The sequence below is a fragment of the Callorhinus ursinus genome, unplaced genomic scaffold (genome assembly GCF_003265705.2).
Source record: "Callorhinus ursinus isolate GAN/ISIS: 27379988/994484 unplaced genomic scaffold, GSC_fseal_2.0 scaffold3, whole genome shotgun sequence".
NCBI classification, from domain to species: Eukaryota; Metazoa; Chordata; class Mammalia; order Carnivora; family Otariidae; genus Callorhinus; species Callorhinus ursinus.
In genome coordinates, this window is record NW_027397065.1 from 19,335,476 (window position 1) to 19,355,261 (window position 19,786).

The window sequence follows — 19,786 nt, forward strand, 5'->3', positions numbered from 1 at the left end:
ATAGTTCTTGGAACTTTTACTTTGCTAGATAGTTTTCAGCTTGCCAATTATTTAATCTTCTTTTCATTTTTGTCTTATTGCTATTAGCTACTTTCAAGCTATCTTTCCTATCTATGACTTTGTTTTACATATTTTACAATCTGGACTATCACATGCTTGGATGTGTTTTGCTACCTCCTTAATATAATTAATGTCTGTATATAAAGGGAAATCACAGCATTTATGTATTTAATTTGTCAAGTTGGATTACTCCACAAGTATATTAGATATATGATTAGGGCAAAAACAAAAAGGGAAAATCACTCAAAATTTTATTTGAAGTCATATGTTCATTTCACAATAAACATAAAAGTAGTCATATTTAGAAAAAAATCAGGATTTTGGTGGAATTATTTATTCTTATTTTGTGACTTAGTGTTGTTTTATTTGGAATTATATCCAGGAGACCACGAAGTCTCTTGAGATCCTTAGGATCTTTAATAATGTTAATCTGATCCCACTCATGCATTCTCCCAATCATTATTTTCTCTTCTTCCCAAGTTCCCAGATATTAGAAAAGAGAAAAGCTATTTTTCTTTTCATTTGTCTACCTCATTCTTTTTATGGGCAGGTTATTGTGTCTACAGAGCAAAAAAGATCATAGTTCTAAAAGCTTGATCTATTTTAGGGGTTGGCAATGATAGCACATGAGCCAAATCCAGTTTGCCACCATGTCTGTATGGCCTACCTGCTAAGCAGGGTTTTACACCTTTAATGGTAGGAAGAAAATGAAAAGATGAATAGTATTTTGTGATAAATTAAAATTATATGGAATTGGGAGACCTCTACTTCCAGGAAGAAGGAGTACTCCTCCTACTAAGTATATCTACAAACGTTACGTATGAAACAAACAAAAAGACCCTGAAAAATAGAGAGGAAAAGACAAACAAATTAGGGTCCTCAGGACCCAAATAATAACACTGTGATGTTGTGATGAGTTTCTTTATTTTTCTATTTGGCTCATGTAGTCTATACTTGGAGCTGAAAGAACCAGAAGCCTGGAAATGTCAATGGTCACACAACAACAAAAGCTTCATCTTTCTAGCCAAACATTAGGAAGGGGACAGCCTAGGAAGAAAATTTTCTGACAATAGCTGCTATACTTCAGCCAAACACCACATAAAGATTAGTCCAACTCCCAACTTTTCTGACAAAGGCTGAGTATGAAACCCTTGCAAGACTGTAATGAGGCATCCCAACCTCGCTGGTTTTTCTACCAGGGTCCATGTGGTGGGTCCCTACTTCCATCTCCCTAGCATCCATGGAAACAATGTGAGAGCCTAGACTCTTATCTAGTAGTAATGAGATGTGTCTCCTCCTTCCCACTGTGGTGGTGTCAGAGGAAGTGGTGATTCAGGACTTTCACCAGTGCCCAGTTGTAATGAGTCCACCCCATACCAACCCATGGTGTCAGTGGAGGCACTCCTGTTCCTCCCAGCCATGATAGTATTAGTGGAGGCCTAGAGGGGAGCTAGAACTCCCACTCTGCCAGCAGTATCAAGGAGGCCTTTCTGCCCTTGAGAGTCAGTAGATGTCAGGTGGAGAACTTGGATTTCTACCCTCACTTTGAAGTAATGAGATCTAAAAATCCACATTTTTCCTTTGGAGCAGTGTCTAAAAATAGAGGATTTAAAGAATATGTAGAATCTCATAGCATAATACTGAAAATGTCCTATTTCCATTTGAAAATGTCAATTTGAATGAAGAAAATCAGTATCAATATCAATATGATGAAACCTTAGAATATCTGACAAAGATTTTAAAGCAGTCATCATAAAAATGCTTTGATGAGCAGTTACATAGTTGAAATAAACAAAAAACCAGAAAGTCTTAACAATGAAATAAGAATTCTTATCAAATAAATAGAAGATATAAAGAAGAACTAAATGGTAATTTTAGGATTAAAAAATACAATAACTGACATAAAACCTCAATGGGAGGACTCAACACCAGAATAGAAAGATCAGAGGAAAGTCAGTGAACTTGAAGATAGAACAATAAAATTTACCCAGTCTGAACAACAAAGGTAAAATTGCTTGAAAAAATAAATAAACAAAGCTTAAGGACATGTAGGACTGTAACAAAAGATCTAACACATCATTGGACTCTCCAGAGGAGAGGAGAAAGAGGGTGGGACTAAAAAAGTATTCAAAGAAATAATGGCTAAAATCTTCCTAAATATGTTAAAAGTCAGCAAGTTGTTGTTCAAGCCCAGAACCCAGAGAAATCCACACTGACACATTATAGTCAAACTTCTGAAAATTAAAGGCAAAAAAAAAAAAAATCTTAAAAGCCATGGGAGAGAAATGAGTGCTTATTAATAGGGACAAACAATTCAAATGGCAGTGTGTTTTTCATCAGAAACCATAGAAGCCAGAAGAAAATAGCACACATTTTCCAAATCCTAAAAGGAATGGGGTTTTAACATAGAATTCTTTATCTGGTGAAAATATCCTTCAGAAATGGTAAGGAAATCAAGACATTGCTAGATGAAAGAAAATTAGAATAATTTTTGCCAGCAGATTTACTCTAAAAGAATGACTGAAGAAAACTCTAAACAGAAAAGAAATGACAAAAGAAGGATCTTGGAATATCAGGAAGAAATAAACAATGTAAGATAAAAAATATGGGTGAGTACTATAAAATTTTCTTTTCCTCTTGAGGTTTCTAAAGTATGCTTGATGGCTAAAGCTAAAATTATAGTACTGTCAGATATGGTTTTACAAATATGTATAGGGAATATTTAATGCAATTAAAAGATAGGCAATTATATCTATAAATTATAAATTATAATTGGGAAAATATTAACACCAGTAGACTGTAATGAGTTATTTATATATAATGTAATACATAGCATTACTACTACATAAGCAATGCAAAGAGCATCCTGAAAAACTGTTGGAAAATCAAAATAGAATTCTAAAAGAATGTCAAGTAACCCATAGTAAAACAGGAAAAAGAATAAATGAACAGAAACAAAAAAATAAAATGGCCGACTTAAGCCATAGCATATCAATAATTACACTGAATGTAAATGGTCTAAATATATCAGTTAAAAGGCAGCTTGCATAGTGGATTAAAACACACACACACACACACACACACACACACACACAAACTTGACCTTGCTTGTGTGTTTTCTATAAAATCTCATATTAAATATAACAAAACAGTTAGGTTGATATTTATAGATCATGTGACTATTAGTATATGAATAGCATATATATTATAATCCTAAATATGTATGTGCCAAACAACAGAGCTACAAAGTATGTGAAGCAAAAACTGACTGAACATGAGGAAGAAATAGACAAATACATAATGATAGTTGCAGACTTCGACACACTTATATTAGTTTCCTAAAATGTCCATAACAAAGAGGGTGGGACTAAAAAATATTCAAAGAAATAATGGCTAAAATCCTCCTAAATATGTTAAAAGTCAGCAAGTTGTTGTTCGAGCCCAGAACCCAGAGTCATCATAAAAATGGTAGCTTAAAACAATAGAAACTTATCCTTCTTTGAATTCTGGAAGCCAGAAGCCTCAAATCAAGGTGTTGGCATTTTTTTTATTTCCTGGAGGTTCTAAGGAGAATCTGTTTTATACCTCTTTTCTAGCTTCTGGTAGTTGCCCAAAATTCTTGGCATTACAGACACACCAATTCAATTTCTGTTTCCATAATCCCATGATCCTCTAGTGTGTGTCTCTCTGTGTCTCAAATCTATCCCTCCCTTTCTCTATTAAGGACCCTTGTTGTTGAATTTAGGGCACATCCTCTCTTCAGTATGATCTCATCCCAAGATCCTTAACTTAATTACACCTGCAAAGAGCCCCTTTTTCAAAATAAGGTTACCCTCACAACTTCTGAGTGAAAATGTCTTTTCTGAGGCCACAAATTAATCTATTACAACTCCTATATCAGCAACTGACAGAGAAAATAGACCGAAAATTGGCAAGGATAAAATGATAACACTGCTATCAACCAATAAGATATAATCAACATTTATAGAACATTATACCAAACAGAAGAGTACACATTCTTTTTAAGGGTCCACAGAACATATACCAAGATAGATCACTTTCTGGGTATAAAACAAACCTCAAAAATTTTAGAAGGATTGAAATCATACAGAATTTGTTCTTTTATCACTATAAAACTAAACTAGACATAAATAACAGAAAGAAAACAGGAAAATATCCAAACACTTGGAAACACAGAGTTCTAAACAACACATTTCTAGATAATTTATGGGTCAAGGAGAAAGACTCAAGAGAAATGACAAAAGGAAACATTTAATTAAATGAATATTAAAATAAAACAAATTTGTAGGACACAGGTAAAGCAGTTTTGGGAAGGACATTTATAACACTGTTTAAATTAAATAAGCAGAAATGTCTCAAATTAGTAATCTAAGACCTTATGTGAAGAGCCTATTATATAAGAAGACCATAATTAAACCCAAAGGAAGAAGAAGAAAGGAAATAATAAAGATAAGAGCAGAAATCAAGGAAATTGAAAACAGAAAAACAATGGAGAAGATCAATGAAACCAAAACTGGCTCTTAGGAAAAAATAAAATCGACAGACCTCTAGCAATATTGACAAAAGAAAGAGAGAAAAGACAAAATATTACCACTACCAAGAATGAAATGGGACCTGTCACTACAGACACTTCAAATATCAAGAAGGTCATGTCGGACTAATACAATTATATACACATGTATTTGACAACTTAAATGATTTCTGAATTCCTCAAAAAGTACAAATTTCTACAACTCACCTAATATGAAATGGGACATTTGTATATCCCCATAAATATTAAAGAAACTAAATTTGTAATTTAAAAACTTCTGAAACAATATATCTAAGCCCAGATGCTTTCACTGGAGAATTCTACCAGAAGTTTAAAGAATTAATGCCATTTCTATACAATCTTCTTCAGAAAATAGAAGAGGGAGAACATTTCCTAATTCAATTTATGAAGCTAGTATTACCTAGATACCAAAACCAAAAGCAGTTAGAAAGATAGAAAAACTATAGCATTATATCCATACCATGGCATACTACTGAGCAGGAAAGAGGTACAAATGTGACACATACAACAATTGGATGATTCTCCAGAAAATTATGCTATATAAAAAGAGCCAATTGCAAAAGTTGTATTATAACATTCTTGAAATGACAAAATTATAGGATGGGGAATAGATTAATGGTTGCTAGGAATTAAGAATGGGGGTTGGGGGAAATGGGTGTGGCTATAAAAGGACAACATGAGGGTTCTTTGTGGTGTTGTAGATATTGTGTATCTTGACTATATCAATATCAATATGCTGGTTGTTATATTGTACTATGGTTTTATAAGATGTTACCATTGGGGAAATAGGGTGAAGGGTGTATGGGATCTCTCTGCAGTATTGTTTACAACTTAAATTAATCTACAATTATCTCAAAATCAAAATTATAGAAAATTAAAATTTCAGTGTCCATAATTAATTTTTTATTGGTACTCAATCACATTCATTTGTCTATATCTTGTCTATATGTGCTTTTGTGCTGAAACAGCAGAATTATTTAATTGTGACAGAGACTTATGGCCTATAGAGTCTAAAATATTTACTATCTGTGTTCTTATAGAAAATATTTGCTGAGCCCTGATCTATTTGATGAACTTCCCTCATCTCTGCTTCAGCAGCTGTCTTTTTTTGCCGTCTTTAACATTTTCTTGGTGGCTCAGTCCTGCCCCATACTTACCACCTGATCTTGTTTTCAGGCTGAGAATGTAATGCCCTTTGGCTCTCTTGATTAATGCTCTGCTGTTAACTTTACTTCTAGTCTATTCTAGAGCTTACCTTGTATTGTTGGTCTGGAAACTCATCTTTTGCTTTATTTCTGAGGACAAGCCTTTAAATTGTATCCCATTTCTAATAGGTGATTGCTATTTGGCTGCCTCAAGAATATTTGTTTTTGAAACAAGACAGTACCTTGTTTGGGGATACCTGGGTGGCTCAGTCGGTTAAGCGGCTGCCTTTGGCCCGGGTCATGATCCCAGGATCCTGGGATCGAGTCCCACATCGGGCTCCTTACTCAGCAGGGAGCCTGCTTCTCCCTCTCTCTCCCTCTGCTTGTGCTTTCTCTGTCAAATAAATAAAATCTTTTAAAAAAAAAAAGACAATACCTTGTTTGGATTTCTTCATTCAATAAGTACTTATTAAATTATTGTTAGGTCAGACCCTAGAAATTCAGGATCAACAAGGCAGACAGTTTTCACTCTCATATAACTTAAATTCTTGCAGGATAAACAGACAACATTCAAGTAAGCAAATAAATAAAAAAGATAATTTCAGAAAATAAGAAAGTGTTGTGGAGAAAATAAACCAGTGTGTGAAGAAAATAAACCAGCGAGAGGTGGTATGGGTGGTTGGCCTTAACTAGGCAGGTAATGGTGTTCTGTCTGAGGAGGAAGCTGTTTCACTGTGCCCCTATGGAAATATAGAGCCAGCAAGAGAATATCCTGGGAAATAGCATCCCAAACCCTTTTAAAAGCAATTACCAAAGGCCTAAAATGCCATTTGCTTGTAAAGCTTAACTTGTTTGAGCAACAGATATGTGGCCATTGTGGCTGGTATGTAGTGGGTGGTATATGAGATGAATTGGAAGAGCTAGCAGAGGCCAGATCAGCTGGAGCCTTATAGGCCATGATGGCAATGAGTTTAGATTTTACCATAAATGAAGAAAAGTCATAGGAAGATTTTAAGTAGAGGAATAACATGAACTGACTTATGTTTTTAAAAGATCATGTTGACTACTTAATGGAGAATGGAAAAGTTAAAACAAAGAAATTAGTAAAGTCATTCTTGTGATAATCTGGACAAGAGATGATGATGTCTGCCTATGTATTCTCAAACTGATTTAATTAAAAGTTCACGTTAAGTTAATAAAGGAAGGGGAACATTAGAAGTGGTTAATTATTTCAAAAGTTCTGCATGGGAGCAAGAACGTGAATAATGGAATCTTAGCTCCTTGGTCATTTGATCAGTTGAAGGCTGAGTATCCTGGGAAACTGGAAGGAAAGGAAGGTTCATGTTATCATTAAATATTAAGGGTTACTTCCAGAATAGTCAGGTATGTGAAACATCTAGTGTGGTGTAGTGGTAGGGTTCTTCAGAGAAACAGAACATATATACATGTATGTACGTGTGTATATACATATATATGTATATGTGTGTAAGTGCACACATATATACATATGTGTGTGTGTGTATGTGTGTAAGAAAGAGAAAGAGAGGGAGAGAGGGTGCAGGGTTGATTTAAAGAATTGGTTTACACAAGGGGCGCCTGGGTGGCTCAGTCGTTAAGTGTCTGCCTTCGGCTTGGGTCATGATCCCAGGGTCCTGGGATCGAGCCCCGCATTGAGTTCCCTGCTCAGCCAGAAGCCTGCTTCTCCTTCTGCCACTCCCCCTGCTTATGTTCCCTCTCTTGCTGTGTCTTTCTCTGCCAAAGTCAAATAAATAAAATCTTAAAAAAAAAAAAAAGAATTGGTCTACACAATTGTGGAGGTTGGCAAGTTTGAAATCTGTAGGCAAGCAGGGAAGAGCTGATGTTGCAGCTTAAGTCCAAAGGTAAACAGCAGGTAGAATTCCCTCTTCCTCAGGAGCGATCAGTCTTTGTCTTAAGGTCTTCAACCGATTGGGTGAAGCCCACTTGTGTTATAGAGAGTAATCTGCTTTACTCAGTCTACTGATTTAAATATTCATCTTAAAAAAATAACTTCACAGCAACAACCAGATGTATTTGATCAAATATCTGTGTACCATGGCCTAGCCAAGTTGACACATAAAATTAAACATACCTAGGGAAGTTGGACTGTAGATACCACAGCCCTGAAGAGACCATGTAGGCCAAAGCATAGGAATCTCAGGAGTAATAGGTGGAGTCAGATGCTTAATGACCAGAGGGACACACCTTGACTTTGGGGCTGTACAAGTCTTGTCATAACTATTGTTGAGGTATGACTAGAACCTTGGAAATAATAATTAAAATTAGATTTATCAGCTATTTAGAGAGATGAAGGCTTAGAATTGGATTTAAGTTGATTCAAAGAAAATAAAAAATAAACATGACGTAGAATGCCAAGGAAGTTGAGAGTAGTTCATAAGTTAGGTTTTAATTTTATGAGAAAACACCAATTTAAGAATTAGAAAGGCACAGGTAAAACCTCTATTATTTGTGCTGCTAGTATTGGGGTAGGATGTCTCTTTTACTGCTAATTCTAGTCAACTTTGGTTCCTGTTTCCCCTCTGAGACTTGGAGAACTTCCAAGTTCTATTCTTTCCAGGCAAAGAATAAGAAAGACCACCATCAGAGTTTTTGTGATTAATTTTCAGAGTTCTCATTACAACAAATATACATTAGTCATCTTCTATTTGTAAAACACTGGACTGTATACTCAGGGCAACACAAAGACATAATTTCGGCACTGAAGGAATTAACACTGTATGTGGAGGTCAATGAGCAGGCAGTGTATATATTGGCCACTTTGGCTTTTGGGTCAGACCAGTAGGGGTTATAATTCCATACTTTAACTACTAGCTGTATGTCCTTGGGCAACTAATATATTCTCTTTGAGACCATTGTAAAATGGTAATAATACAGTGGATTCACATGTTATACTTGAGTTACTTTCTAAAGTAAAAGATAAAATGATAATCCCATCTAATCAACATTCTGCTTGAAAATATCCCATCACTTATGAAATACTGCATCCACAGTTTCATATATACAGAGCTACACAGTACCTCTTATGTAGTAAAATTTGGCGGTTTCTAAACTGAACTTATGAAAGAATAAAAAGATAGTCTGTAAGTAAGTGTCTGAGCATTCAACCATTTTTCTTTCAAAATGGCTATCAATCCCCAGGGAAAAATGGGGAGTTAGGTAGGGAATTATTCGTTTCTGCTTTCTTAAAGCATTTTCTCCATAATAAATCTTTTTAATTATGTATGTGTGCTTAAAGATTTGATTTCATTGTGAGAAGCAAATTGAATAGTGAAATTGCTACATTTTTTTAAGGAGTTGAGGGAGAGGAGATTTACTGGGAATATGTTCTAAAGCAAGTCTAACTGCAACTCCAATGTTGTAAGACCGTTGTGTGGAGTAAATAAAAAACTTAGATAAATCACCTATTATCACACATGACATAGGGTAAACACTCAAATGGTAACTATTTTTGGTTATTTTAATTGATTTATATGTTGTGGATATAATTTGATCATCAGAAGTTTGACTGAACTAGGTGATGTTTATAGTTTCATTCAGCCTTAAATTTTCTTAAATATTTTAAAGTCTAATACATGATTGATTCTGACAATTTGCACAACTGTTTAGAATATCTTGAAAAGGGAAAAAAATGATGCCTGGTTTGGAAATCAGGAAGGGCCTCATGGAAGGTGGAGTGTTTTTGAGACACTCTTGAATAGTGGTGTTTAAAGGCTAAAGAGTAATTTTGACAGCCACCTTTGGTCGAATATACAATAGTCACTCCTCTCCCTACTCTAGCCTTTCCTTATGTCCTTGCTGGTAGAGCCCTGACTCCACAACACACCAGAAGCTTTCTTTCCAGCTTTCCGTGCAGCTAGGCATAGACATGATTTATAAGTTATGGCTATTGGGTAGCTTCTAGGAGATCTTTTATCTCTGATTATCAGAGAGAAAGGAGAGACAGACAGACATCCATTTTCCCATAAGCACAAAAATATAGAAAACATTTCTGTAATACTATGTGCCACATGCCATTTTACAATTTTTACAGTTTTTCATATTAGAATATTAAATCCTCACTTTACATATATTAGGCCATTAAATCCTAGAAACTATTTTTATCTCTATATTATAGATGAAAAAAATAAAGCTCAGAGAACTTATATATATTCTGAAGGTTATAAAGCAGTAGATTTTATTTTTAACTCAAGTCGTCTAATTCCAGCAGCTGTGGTCTTGACTATTAGATATATAATGAATCCTAGCAGATTGAAGGAAGGAAAACACTGGCTCCTTGAAAACTGTTGGGTCGGAAAATTAACCAAACATGAACTGAGTTCCTCTGCATTTATAGAATTTAGGAATATTTAAGGTCTTTATTGTTTAACTCATAGTTAAGTGGATTTTCTATTATTTGCAAGTAATAGAGATAATCTAGGGATTCCTTAGGCAGTACTGGTGGTAGTGTTGGAGTGGGAAATGAACATTTCAAGCAGAGAGAGCAGCATGGACAAATTCAAGGATGGGTTGGGTTTAGGGATAGTTATTAACCTCCATTTGCTGGACCAGAGTCCATTTGAGAGAGTCTTAGGCAGTGAGTCTGGAATTACAGGATGAGTTTTAAAGTAACAGCATCTAATTCCAGTCTTCACTAATTCCAGGTAGCAGTGAGAGTTTCTTTTTAAGGTCATTAATGTGAGAGCAATAAATGGAGAACATTGTTTTAGGAAAACAACCAGATAATGCAGAAGGTCTTTCTTCCAGAGATATGGACAAAGCAGCAATTGCATTTCATAAATGTGGCTACAGAAACAAATTTCTCTATGGCAACTGAAGAGTTATCTCTGGCCTTGAATTGTAGTTATATATTTGCAAACTCCTAAGAAATATCTGTGCCAGGACTATGTCCTGCCCATTATGTTTGCGTGGAGATGTTTGATTTCTCACTATTATCTCTTTAATCTATTGCAAAATGTTTTAGAGCAAAATTACTTCCATTATCAAGTCCTCTAATGTTTTTTTTTCTTAGGATCCATATAACGTACTGCTTTGTAGTTCCCCTGTCTAATGAAACACTACAGCGAAGGCTCTAAATCAAACTTAGGCTTTTCTTTAGTCCTCCCATTTTGCTAAAACTGAAGGACAGATCATCTGTATTACCAAGATTGGCTGTTTTCTTTTTAACATTACCTCTATTCTCCTGATAGTAGAACATTCTTTTCATGCCAGAGGCAGTGGAGTATAAAGAAAAAAATGGGTTTTGATTGAAACAGAACTAATTTCAGTTGTGGCTCTAACATTTCTATTTTATGTCCTTGGATAAGTTCTACTTAGGCACTCCAAGCCTCAGTTTTCTCATCTATAAAATGAAGATAGCAGTTCTTTCCTTGTCAGGCTGTTGTGAAGGATAAATGAGTCCATATATGTGTTCAGTAAATGTTAGATATCTTATCCTTTTTTCTGACTCCTAAAGAATAAGTGGAGGTAATTAAGAGTTTTTGGAATATATCCTGGAAATGTGAAAGATTAGAATTATTTTTAAAAAAGGAATTAATCATTTTGAATCTGTTTAAATGTTACTTTATATTATATAATTCAAGATAAAGTGTCTGCTTCTTTTGGAACTCTTTGTAATTTGTTTCTTTAAGATTCTTGTATTACATTGATTTGCAGAGAGCTTAACCCATAATTTTTATATCTAAAAAAAATGTTTCTTCTATAGTCATCTACTAACTGTTTATGATATCAACAAGACAGTCACTATCAAATGGTAGCAAAATGGAAAATCAAATGAAACATAGAGGGCATTCTTTGTGTTCTATTTGTACTGATTAGTACTTTGAAAAGCAAAGATTTTATCATAGGTTCTCAAGGAAGTTCTTACTAAATTTGAATTTATGCTCACAGATTGATAGTAACAGATTTTCACTTTGTTTTGACATAAAGCAACCATGACATTTAACAGTGACTCACCTGCAAGAGAATGATAAAGCAATCAGGCAGTTGATCAAATGAAAATCAGTCACTAAGTCAAATATAAATCTGATTCACTCTGATACTCACTTTGGTTAGATTTTCATGGGTATCTCTGTCTGGAAATTCCAAATGTATCTACTAAAAGCAGATACTTTAATGATTATAAACTTAGGGATACTCTGAACAGAGAAGTTCAGGAACTGGGGAGACCCATAGGCAAAGGCATGAGATAAATAAGTCTAAATTCAGGAAAAGTCCAGGACAAATTTTCTTAATAATGTGATATTTTTCATAGAACTGATAACTTCTAAAAAGAGCAACAAAACTAAAATCATCCTTGGAAATTGAAAGCAGTTTCATAATTTCCTATTAAATAAGTATTGATTTAATTTTGACATTCAGTATTTAAAATTGGTTTCACCGTGTGTTATTCAGAGTTGAATTTATCCCAGGGACACTTAAGTAAGTTGCTGGTAAGTGTAGTGTCAGTACAGTAGTGATAATGGGAAGAAATTATAAAAAATCGATACATTTCAAACTTTAAAAACTTTTGTAGCACAGTTATATTACATATTCCAGATAGAGCCCTTACCATCCCTGTGTCTTCCCTTAAACATCCAAGGGAATTATAGATACAGTATCAAGATTTAAAGAAAGGCCCAAAAAGCATTTTAGATCCCTCAAATAACACGACTGGAAAGGAATTGCTTGATCCAACATACTCATTTCACAGGAGCAGAGACTGAGGCACTGAATTGACTTATGTTGAATGACAACAATAACAAGGTTGAGGAAGATTTTACAATCCAACTAAATAGACAATCACTGTAATCACATTATTTGCATGTGAACATCAAATATACAGAGAAACTTGAAGGTGATGGTCTTTCTAGTAATACTTGACATAGAAAAGAGAAGAGAAGATAAAAGGACCACCAAATATGACAAATAAACATGTAAAAATGCTTCACATTGTGTGTCATCAGAAAAATGCAAATTAAAACACCAGTGAGATATCACTATACACCTATTGGAATGCCCAAAATTCAGAACACTAACACCACCAAATGCTGGCAAGGATATGGAGCAATGAACGGGGACTCTTATTGCTGATGGGAATGAAAAATGCTACAGCCACTTTGGAAAAGAGTTTGACAGTTTCTAATCTACTAATCATACACTTACCATGTGATTAGCAATTGCACTCCTGGTATTTCACCTAAGGAGTTGAAAATTTATGTCCATATGAAAATATGCACAGGAATGTTTATAGCAGCTTTATTCATAATTGTCAAAACATGGAAGCAATCACAAGTCCTTCAGTAGATGAATAGTATATAAGCTGGTGTATCTACACAATAGGATATTATTCAACACTAAAAAGAAATGAGCTATCAAGCCATGAAAGGACATGGAAGTACCTAAATGCATATTACTAAGTGAAAGAACCAAAATGAAAAAGCTACATACTGTACGATTCCAATTACATGACATCTGGAAAAGGCAAAACTGTGGACACAGTAAGACCCAAGTTGGAGTGGGGAGTGGAGGAAGAAGGGATTAATAGGCAGATCACAGAGAATTTTTAGGACAGTGAAAATACTCTGTATGATACTATAATAATATATACATGTCATTATAGGTTTGTCCAAACCTACAGAATGTACAACACCAAGAGTGAATCCTGAGGTCAACTATATGGACTTTTGGTGATTATGATGTGTCCATGTAGGTTCATCAGTTGTAACAAATGTATCACTCTGGTAGAGGATACTGATAACAGGATGCAATGTATGTGTGGGGGCAGGACATATATGAGAAGTCTCTGTATCTGTTTCTCCATTTTACTGTGAACCAAAAATTGCTCTAAAAATATAGACCTGAGGATAGAAAAGTTTGAGAGAGATAGTAATGGGTTAGCCTGATCCCAGATTGTCTTGGTGGAGTTTGTGATGAGCTCAGTATAATCCAAAGGAGCCACTGCTTTCACTCCTATAATTTGTTAAAGAAAAATTGCACCAAACAGGTTAAACTGGCAAGGAAGACTTTATTCAAGACTATTGTAATAGGGATTGAGGTTATTGAAATAAGGGAGACAGTGAACTCAATTCTGTTGAAACAAAAGGTAGAAGAGTTTTTTAAACACTGGGGTAAATTAATGGAAAAGTACAGGAGGACACACTGGTCAATGTGATTAGATCATCTGTGTTTGCTAATTGTTGCTTATCAAAGTTAGGCTCCTACCTTCCCACAAAGACTCAGACAGGAGTACTAACCTCCTTGATGATTACTTCTCAAAGGGCTGGTTCCCAGGTCTTAGAGGAAAATATCCTTGGGTTACAAGAGTCTCAGAGAAGATTTATATCTGAGAGGCAGAGAAAGAATTTACAATTGCAAGTTTTCAATAAAAAGGGAGATTGGGGCTTATATTCAGGAAGATACTTGTCTGAAGTATTATCAAGGTAAGGGGAATGGTAAGGCTGTCTTGGCATGATACCACTATTTTGTAAGTCACCTTTTGTACATAGTCACACGACATTTATGATTGTCTAGATGAGTTAGATGCTCAGGGAAGTACATGCTTAGTCAGTCTCACAGTATGGTTGACTTGAAGGAAGTTGCATTTAGACATTTGACTTGTATCTAGTACTTATTCTACTGTGCTAGCTTGTTTCTTTAAAATAACAACTAATATTTGGGTAATATTTACAGTTTCTATAGCACTTTCATGTAGATTATCCAATTTGCATTTCACACTGAAGCACAGGTAGAGAAGCAGTAATTACCTTTAATTATAAATGAGGTAATTGAAACTCTGAGGAATTAGGAGACTTTCCAAATAATGGAATTGGAATCCAGATCTCATGATCCCATTAACTAATGAATTAAGCACATATTTAGACAAATACCCAATATGTGTTCAAGTTCTATGTCAAGAGCTAGAGATTCAAAAGGAAGCAAGGTCTCTGCCCTCGTGGAGCTTGCATCCTAAAGAGAAGATGAAAAGACAGAATGAAAGGAAAGAAATAAGAGAAGGAGATTGTGACAGGAACCAATGAGGGCATTGAGAGAAAGGGTATCCTATCAGGGAGGCTAGTTTTGCTTCTTTGAATGAGATGTTTGGGAAGGCTTCTCTGAGGAGTGGACATTTGAGCTGAGAACTAGCATAATAACATTCCTAAGAGAGGGGAGAATAACTATACAAGTCTAGAGGGGGAAGCAATCAGCAAAATACTTATTATGTGCCAGACATACTTACCAGCCCTTTATGAATATGAACTCCTCTAATGCTCAAAGCATCCTTTGAGGTACCTATTTTTTTTTTTTACTCCAAAGTTATAAATGGCCACTGGAGGTACAGGAGGAATGGTGTGGCTGGTGCATAGTGGGAAGGTAGGAGTATAGATAAAGCTGAGGTCAAAGATGGACATAAGAGTCAGACTGCTCAGGGCTGTGAGCCATTGGAACGACTTGGGGTTTTATTGTACAAACTATGAAATAAACTAGAGCAGGGAGGTCATGAGGTCTGACTTAACCTACATCACATCAAACATTTGTTTATAGACTCAAGGGTGCCTGGGTGGTATGTCGGTTAAGCGTCTGACTCTTGGTTTTGGCTCAGGTCATGATCTCAGGGTCATGAGATGGAGCCTCATGTCGGGCTCTGCACTGGGCTTTGCACTCAGCGCAGTCTACTTGAGTTTCTCTCGCCCTCTGCCTCTGCCCTTCCTCTCCATGCATTCTCTCTCTCTCACTTTCTTTCTCTCTCAAATAAATAAGTAAATCTTAAAAAAAAAACATTAGGTATTCCTTCTCTCTAATGTTTGATATTTATATTCAGGAACTACTCCTGAGGGCAGCTATTATAAGCCCTCTACCTTAGAAAATAGGTGAGGGGAAAGAGAAAAAAGGTTGGTTGGAGAGAGGTGGGGCTGAAGCTAGACCATACCTTATTGTGTGGAAACCCTCCAGCAAAACACTGGGGCATGTGTTACAGTATTGATATTGGCAGATATCTGTGTCCTGTCAACATGGGAGAGCTTTGGGGTATAAACATTATAGTGGTCATTTCATTTTACTTGTTTTTTTTTAAGTTTTTTATTTATTTAAGAAATCTCTACATCCAATATGGGGCTCAAACTCAGAATGCTGAGATCAAGACCTGCATGCTACACTGACTGAGCCAGCCTGGTGCCCCTCTAAATGGTCATTTCATTTTAATACACTTACTGCAACTCCTTATCACTAGTGGCATCATTCTGGATATTTTTTCAACGGTTATTCAAAGTAGTTGGCATGTTGATCTGCAGATTCATGCCTCTTTGAAGAGACTGTGTTTATTATTACTATGTTGAGACAGTTTATCAAGGTCAAAGTATAAATGAAAATAACCAATATCTTACACAGGAGATTCAGGAGGAAAGTTGCAATTCTTTCTTGATGATGAGCACACAGAACTTAGGTTGATATTTGATATATACTTGGGAAAGAATATGATGGGTGTATTGAAAGTTAATGGGAATAAAAAAATAAAATGTTTATAAACTGCAGTCTTAAAAATGAAGTTAAAATTTTTTTTCAGCAGTTTGTATTACAGATTTTATAATCCTTTAACATCCTGAAAATAGAAGAACTTACCCAGAGATTTAGTGACTTTCAAGTCAAGCAAATTGGTTGATGAACAGGGATCATACAAGAATATCTTTCTTAATAGAAAAGGCTGAGATGAATAAAAACCCTTAAAATCAAAACACTAAAAAGATTAAGCCAATTGAGTTCCAATCAGCATACTTCTCAGTAGGCAGAAGAGTATTTTCAGCAGTGTTCAATGAGTTCTTTTTAAAAAATGATATCTGAGTGATGAAGTGACTGATACTATTACAATATAGGGAGAAACACTGATGGCACTTCTCTCCCTCCTTATTTGCAGCACTTCCTTCGTGCAGTTGGTGGTCTTGTTACAGACAGAAGAGCCCACTCAGCATATGCAGTGTTAGGTATTTCCAACCTCTAACGTTGCATCTGGGAGAGATTGAAGATGAATGCCCTGAGAGTTCTGAGTGTCACAGGATGAAGCTCATGTGAGTGCCAGTGTGAATACATTTATTCCTGGGAGTAAACATTCTTTTCCCTTTCTCCTTGGACTTTGGTAGAGTATCTTCTTATGAACTTCTAGGTGGGTACTGTACTTACTTAAATCTGGATTCTGGGTTGTCTGTTTAGTAAATGCTCTCTGAATCTCCAATGTGCCAGACCCATGCAGCTGTTCTTGTTTGATTGTCGACTTAACTGTGAACTGTGCCTCCTGACATTTGCTTGTGAAGATAATTTTGGCAGAGTTGTTAAGAAGGGGAGAAGGAGATTTTGTGTCAGTTAAAATGCATCAACATTTTAATTGTTTTAGTTCATTTTCTGTCCAGAGAGCTCTTGAAAGTTTGTCCATTGTGCCTGGAAATCCTGGACATTTATTCTGCCCTGGGGGTTCTTGGTGCCCGGGTATATCCCTTTGGCCCTATTTCTCTTTGGTGTGATTTCATGTTAATAAATTTATGTTTTTCCCCTTTGTAATGAGGCACAGGACAAGATACTAGGGAAGAAGAGGGAATAATTACTATTACCATTCATGGGGAAATAGAAATATGGCAAAACTGTCTCGCTTCCTTGGAGCGCTTGGGATGAACTACCATGATTTGGAAGCATTTTGTGAATATGCAAAGATCTTTAAGACTAACCATAGGTTTCTGTGTTAATTTCATATTGATTTTTAGCAATTTCAAAAGTTTGAGACTTAGCTTACTATGTGCTTCTAGGCTTTTTAATTAGATCTGTATATATAATTCCAAACTGTTGATGGAAACTTTATGAATTGTTTTAAGATTTAGGAGAAAGAAAAAGAAAGAAGCATTTTATCCTTTTACTTAGTGGTGATTTTCCTTATGGTGACTGAAGTGAATACAATGGAGAATTTTACTCTTGTTAGAATATTTTGAATATTTTAAAACTTTTATAATACTGGGCTTTCATATCGTTCCACTGTGTTAGAGCATGACATTTTCATAATCCAGTGTTAAAATAAACTTCATAAAATAAGAAGTTTTTAAGGCTTTATTTTGTTTTAGAAGGAATGTGTGTATTTTCCACTTAATTTTCTAGGCTGCTGATTTAGTTACTAAGAGCTTCATAAATTCTCTTTTTATAAACTGGAGAATTATAGGATGATTTACTAAAGGCAATGCATGTGGAACAAAATCTAAAGGTTTTACAATTGCTGCTTTTCAGTGAAAAATGTGGTTTAACTTCTTTTACCTGGATAATTTTGCTTCCTGTATCACTAAGACATGTCTCGTCTTGTCTCCACTTTGATCATCTTTCACAGGGATTAATTCACAACCTCCCTGACTTGTCATTTCCTCTTCATTCTCACACACCACCAGCTAGCTCATTCTGTATTTTAGTAGAAAGCCTGCTGTACTTTAGTAAAGGCTTGGCTCTGAGTCTGGTTTATGCCACCAAATAACACTATGATTTGGGGAGGATTATTTGATAATAATCTCTTCATGCCTCACAGAGTTTTGTGATTAAAGACGTGAGATGAAATACATTGGGACGCTTTTTAATGATATAGTGCCATATAAGTAAGAGGCATCCCACCCTTATTTATGTCATTCCCTTGCTCAGAAATCTTCAACTGTTTTCTGTTTCTTAAGTAATCAATTCAAACTTTTCCTATCATTCAAGGACTCCAATCTCCTACCTTAATATTGCCCCTTAATATTACTCCTTCTTTACTTTTCCAATCCTCTTCCATTCCCTCTCATGCACTATTGATTTCAGTGATGTTTTCCAAATTCTGAGCTTTTGTACATGTTAGTTTTTCTAAATAGAATTTTCTTGCCCAAATATTCAAATTGTTGTGCATTCAGGAGGTTTTTCATGACTGTGCTCCTACATATGGAAGCAATCTCTCTATTATCTGAAAAACCAAATCTGTTTTTCTTTATTTCATCACTTTCTATGTTATTTATGGTCAGACCTTATCTCCTGTACTTTAGTTTCTTGAAAGGTTCTTTGTACCCCAAAGTACCTAGAATTTCCCACTGCACATTTTAGTTGCTCTGTAATATTTGATGAATAAATATAAAAGAGCTTATTGTTTTTCTTTTTTCTCTCTCTTTAAAAATTTTTTCAGCTTTTGACATATAATTGACAAAGTAGTAAGATACTTACCATGTACAGTGTGGTGATTTGATATGCATATACGTTGTAATGGGATTCCCCTCACTGAGTTCATTAACATATCCATCATTTAACATATTTACCATTTTTGTGTGTGTAAGAATATTTAAGTTCTACTCTTAACAAATTTCAATTATACAATATAATATTATCAACTATAGTCACACATTAGATCCTCAGACCTTATACATCTTATATTTGAAAGTTTGTACCCTTTTATCAACCTCTTTCTATTCCCCCCCACCCCTGACACCTGGCAATTACTTTTCTAGTCTGTTTCTATGAATTCGACTATTTTTTTTTTTTAGATTTCACTTACGAATGATACCATGCAGTATTAGTCTTTCTTTGTCTGCCTTATTTTACTTAGCATAATACTCTCCATTTGCAACCATACTGTTGCAAATAACATGATTTCCTTCTTTTAAAGGCTAAATAATATTCCATTAAATGTACATTTGTGCATGTGTGTATATACATAAGTATGTTATATATAGATAGATAGATAGATCAAGATATAGATATTCTTGATCCATTCATCCATTGATGAACTCTTAGGCAGTTTCCATACCTTGACTTTTGTGAATAATACTGCAATGAATGTGGGAATACAGATAACTCCTCGAGATAGTTTTGTTTCCTTTGGATATATATCAGAAGAAAGATTGCTGGATCATACGGCAGTTCTGTTCTTAATTTCTTGAGGAAACTCCATGCTATTTTCTATAGTGACTATACCAGTTTACTTTCCTGCCAAAGTGTGTCAGGGTTCCCTTTT

At 35.1% G+C, this 19,786-nt stretch overlaps 1 pseudogene; it reads left to right on the forward strand.

The window, feature by feature from the left end:
• LOC112819679 (coiled-coil domain-containing protein 24 pseudogene) overlaps positions 1-16,851 on the forward strand; it is a 193,175-nt pseudogene extending 176,324 nt beyond the window's left edge.
• The last annotated feature ends 2,935 nt before the right edge of the window (positions 16,852-19,786 follow it).